Here is a 6000-nt window from a genome sequence, read left to right on the forward strand (position 1 = left end):
AAATCAATCTGCGTCCATCAACCTCCGGGAAATTGCTGATGAAAAATGGACAACAACCTCATATGAGGAATTTCGTCCACACAAATGTATGTACAATAATTGTATACCATGTATTTTTGGTTATGCCGTATAATGTTCTTCAACTATTTAAACTATAAACAATCTTAAGCATTACCTTAATATTTTAATTAAATGTAATATTTGAATGAATTGTAAAAGCACAGCATGATCCAGCAGATGGTGCCATTTCAAATATTCCTGACTAACTTTTGTGAATTTCTAGACTTAAAGGGATAGTTCACTTTGAAATTAAATTTTGGTATGTTTTAGCTTACCTCAAGGGCATCCAAGATGTAGGTGTCTTTTTTTCCGCAGTAGTTTCAATTTTGATATTTTTAGGTCAAACCGTTCTTGTCTGTCAGTCATATAATGCAGGTCGATGGTCAATGCGACATCTAGTGTATATATCCCGCGCTCTCAGATCACTTGGACGCAGCTGTGTTCAAGAGGTAAAAACGATATAAATACTGTTCGTTTTCTCACACAAACCGCTCGTTTCGTGTCTTGGGCCATCAATGTGTACTTACGATGGGGAATTGTTTAATTTGGACTCTGTGCTTGCTCTTTGAGACAGTGACCATCGACCTGCATTATATGACTGACAGACAAGAACGGTTTGACCTAAAAATATCAAAATTGAAACTACTGCGGAAAAAAAGACACCTACATCTTGGATGCCCTTGAGGTAAGCTAAAACATACCAAAATTTAATTTCAAAGTGAACTATCCCTTTAATCATCAACAAAAACATATTATGTTTATGATACATCAAGTGTATCAATTTTTTTAAACTTATGTTTGTTTTCACCAGGCCCTATTCACCTTAAGCGCAGAAACTGGAACACCCATGTGTTCCAAGGAGAGAAAGATGTGGGCAACCAGGAGAGACTGTCAACCACAAACCAGTGCTTCTTCCCAAAGGTGTGGTCTGTTGCATCTTGCCTCATGCTTGAAGATCTAAATACAAAGTGTGTCTTTCCTAACTGAGCAGTGTTTGCTTTATCAGATAGACCGCAATCAGTTCCCAAAGCATGTGGACGGATCTGCTATCTGGAATTTGAGCGATGTAAAATTCGGGCGGCCTGAACTGGCTGGATGTTTCTACAGCACGACATCACAGGAGCAGTTCCCACCAAAAGAAGTGGACCGCCCCAAGCCAGCCATCTACCCACCCAGCAATATGATGCGTGAGCAAGGTACTTTTTAGTTACTAACCTGCATTTTAACATTGAATAGTCACCTAAAATGACCTGCTCACATTAGATATTGACAAATATTGTCAGGTTGATTCAGCCTTATATATATATACGTATATATATATGTGTGTATGTATGTATGTATTAATTTTTTTTTTATGGATTAGAAGAAGTTAAAATTTAAATATTACTACATCAAGAATATTTTAGGCTACCTACCAAAATAATATATTCATAAAAAAATTCAAATATACTCCAAAAATAACATAAATTTTTCAATGATCTCTGTAATATAATATTTATTAATATCAAATATTTCTCTGATCTTCTTATTTTTTAGAGCCAGAACGGATGCTTTCAACTTCGCATACAGATTTTGTCCCCCTGAACTCTAGAAGACAGGAACTGAGCCCTAGCCATCTTCAGCGGGTAAAATATTGACATTTCACAGCAGATAAACTCCAGCTCACTGCTTTCACATTTATTCTGCAGTCCATGAAAAGCAAACATAGACATTGGTCTGTTTTTACACTGTCTTGAGCTGCGAGATGGGCCTTGGCTCTCCTGGTAGTGCTAAAGTTTGGTTAAAACCATGTGATGATAAGTAATTTACTTAAAGTCTCCATAAAACTGAAACTGTTTTCCCAGTTTTGGGGGGTTGTACAGTATAATAGTTGTTCAGTTACCTTGCCAACAACCTTAAGGGCCAGGACACACCAAGCTGACAGTCACAATTGTAAGGGAGCGCTGCTTTGTTTACGGTTCATATATTCGCATTCCTAGTTCACGTTCCCTTTTTTTTGAAAGACGAATACAGACTACTGTCGTCTTCTGTTGTGGATGGTTATTATCTCTCACACAGGCGCAGAATGAACATGCTAGTTGGCCATCGGCTGTAGTTTTTGCAGAATGTTTAAGCTTAACTTTTTTGCCCAGATGCAGCCGACGTGCTAGTTCGTCTCTGCTAGTTCTTTGACGTAGGTTTGGTATATGTTTACTAAGTTTTAGAGCTGATCTTGACCTTGTACTACTCTCTTTCTAGGTTAAATACAGTCATATCAGGCCCGAGCACAGCAAACATGACTTCAGGACAACCCACAACGATGTTTTTGTGCCCAAGCCCTACTGCAAGGCATCCCTGGACAACCCACCCCTACAACACATCAGCCATATGGCATTTTAAGTTGAAAAACATATAAATTACATTTACAAAAAAAAGGTCTCTAATCAAATGTATGGTTTATTCAAGTCTTAGCACAGGAAAATTAAACACAATCGACAGCTCCACTCCATCATAAAATAAGAGCAAATAGAAACAATTACTATTTGTTACTATTTAATGATGGACTTGCGTTTGTTGATCATGTTTAATGACAAACACGTGGTAATTCACACCATGAAAATAGAATAGGAACATGTGTGCAGATCTTTTTGCTTTTGACTTTAAATATTAAAAACTTTCAAAGCATCACTTTTTTCTATGTATGCTCTTTATAGAACCTTAAAGGGTCCTGTTTATCGCTTCATATATAGAACCTATGACTCGTAAACATATTTCATCGCTAAACAATTAAATAACTGTTAAACACAAAAGTATTATGCAAACATTTAGTACATTTCTCCTTAAAGGGATAGTTTGCCCCAAAATTACAATTCTGTCATTTACTCACCCTCTAGTTGTTCCAAAGTGTCTTTTATCTGTTTAACATAAAATAAGATATTTTGAAGAATGTCAGTAACCAAACAGTTGATGGGCCCAATTGACTTCCATAGTATGAAAAAAAATATATATATATATATTATGGAAATCAATGGGGTCCATCAACTGTTTGGTTACTGACATTCTTCAAAATATCTTATTTTGTGTTCAGTAGAAGAATGAAATTCATACAGGTTTGAAACAACTTGATGGTGAGTACTTTCATTTTTGTGTGAACTATCCCAACTATCCCTAAATTTGTATTTATTTTTTTTGTAATAAAATATTTTAATGAACTGTATAGGTCATAAAATTGAATAAAATATACAAATAAATATATTAGAACTAAATCCATAAAATTATCAATTAGTCAAGAACCTTACAGGGTTTTATATAGAACCTTTTCTTCTAAGAGTGATATGCCCTTTCAAAATCACATCAAGATTTGGCACACAACATCATTACCTCACCACAAGTGTGAAAAGTTTTATCAGCATAAAAGAGTGCTTTGTGGTGTGTTATGACAACAGAACATGTCCTACTTACAGATCAAATAAGTGTGTGTGAGTGAAAGCTCAAGGTTAAATGGCAATCCCCAGAGCTCATGGTATTAAGAAGTGTGTCAGACGGCGACTAACTCACTGACCTCAAACAGCACATTTGGACCAATGTGTAAAATATCATGGGAGAGTGCCAGAGGTTTCCCAGTAAAATATGCTGCTGTCTGCCAGTATAGGTCTGTGTTTGTGTACTAAAGTGGCATGATCCTCTACCTGTATTTAAACAGAGCCTGTGTGTTATCAAACCATATGTTGGAGTAATAGTGCCGTGTCGAACTCAACCTTGCATTCTTGCACTCAAAACAACAAACACAAACTCTACTCCTGTTACAAGTTGTAGCCTTGGACTTGAGATTTTTTTTACATAAACACCAGTTCAACATTTCATTTTTAGTGATGTTTGGAGGGGGTCAATTCTATGATACACCTTTGTAGTATTGCCTTTGTAAATCAACACATTTAACAATATTGACATCATCATATAAATGTCATGTCATGTATGTGTATGGCGGGGGCTCTAAAGACAGAATTAGGCGTGCACCTGAGAGGAGACCCTCTCTCTGTGGTGAGCTGGTGCCCTCTTACATCACAGGGCACCACAACTTCCAATAGGAAAATTCAACTGCAGTAGCCACCGTTCAACCTGAAGAGGGCAGCACTCTGACGTTTCTTATACTGTCTGGTTTTACACCATATATTGTAGAATTAAATCACTTTATACCCAAATGTCAAAAAAAATTACTTGAATCAATGAACAGTATGAATAAAGCCCCAGTCTTACAGATCATTAACTAAAAAAAGTTGTTTTAGGGTTTAGTTACCCTTTAACGTTACCGGTTTTGACGTCAGACGCCTGAACCCCACTTAATCCAGGCAGCATTACAACAACAAACAGAAAATGTTACAATTATTTAGAAAGACAAACATACCGATTAACAACATTAGTTATTTCCTATAGACCCTTTTCACATTTCCGGGTTTCTCGGAAGCGGAAGTCGTCCTAGTTCAACTTAACAGGTTTAAGTTGGGGTTCATAGTTGGGGTAAAATTTGAACGTTATAGCGGTGAATGACAGACTGTTTAAACATTAAATATATTTTTGTGTGTTCCTTGCTCATATAGCAAAAGAAAAACTCCACAATAGTGTTTTCACAACTTTCAAAAAGAGGGAAAAAAATAGAGACTGATAACGGCAGTCAGGAGAGAGAATGATGCCATTTTTACCGTCACTGCCATAGCCGCTATTTTAATGTGATGCAAAGGTAATAAAATACATAGTGTTATAAATGTACAGTACAGGCCAAAAGTTTGGACACATTACTATTTGTAATGTTTTTGAAAGAACTTTCTTCTGCTCATCAAACCTGCATTTATTTGATCAAAAATACAGAAAAAAAATATATATATTGTGATATATTATTACAATTTAAAATAATTATTTTTCAATTTATTATAACATTTTAATTATCATTTATTTGTGTGATGCAAAGCTGAATTTTCAGGATCATTACTCCAGTCTTCAGTGTCACATGATCCTTCAGAAATCATTCTAATATTCTGATTTATTATGAGTGTTGGAAACAGTTCTGCTGCCTAATATATTTGATGAATAAAAAGGTTAAAAAGAACTGCATTCATTCAAAATAAAAAAATATTTTCTAATACTATAAATCTTCTTTACTATCACTTTTTTATAAATTTAACACATCCTTGCTGAATAAAAGTATTGATTTATTTCAAAAAAAGAAAGAAAAAAATTACTGACCAGTAGTGTATATTGTTGTTACAAAAGATTTCTATTTTTAAAACATTTGCTTCTTTTTTTTTTCTTTCTTTTTTCTTATTCTTTTTTATTCATCAAAGTATCCTAAAAAAGTATCTCAGGTTATGAAAAAATATTAAGCAGCAGAACTGTTTCCAACTTTGATAATGAATCATCATATTAGAATGATTTCTAAAGGATCATGTGATAGACTGGATGTCACATGATGTGACACTGAAGACTGGAGTAATGATCCTGAAAATTCAGCTTTGCATCACAGAAATAAATGATCATTTAAAAGTATAATAAATTGAAAACCAATTATTTTAAATTGTAATAATATATCACAATATTACATTTTGTTCTGTATTTTTGATCAAATAAATGCATGCTTGATGAGCAGAAGAAACTTATTTCAAAAACATTAAAAATAGTAATGTTTCCAAACTTTTGGCCTGTACTGTATATATATATATATATATATATATATATATATATATATATATATATATATATATATATATATATATATATATATATATATATAAACTTTCAGGATTTACGATGCTGATGATGACCGTTAAAACGCGTCCTGAAAAGAAACTCAATGCGAAGAAGACCCGTCCAAAACATCTGCTCAGAGGCATGTTTACGTCAGAGAATGGGCGTGGTTATAACCCCAAATAGGCGTGTGTCTGGTTCTTATTGGTGCACAATCGAAAT

The sequence above is a fragment of the Leuciscus leuciscus genome, assembly GCF_965113295.1.
Source record: "Leuciscus leuciscus genome assembly, chromosome: 23".
NCBI lineage: Eukaryota > Metazoa > Chordata > Actinopteri > Cypriniformes > Leuciscidae > Leuciscus > Leuciscus leuciscus.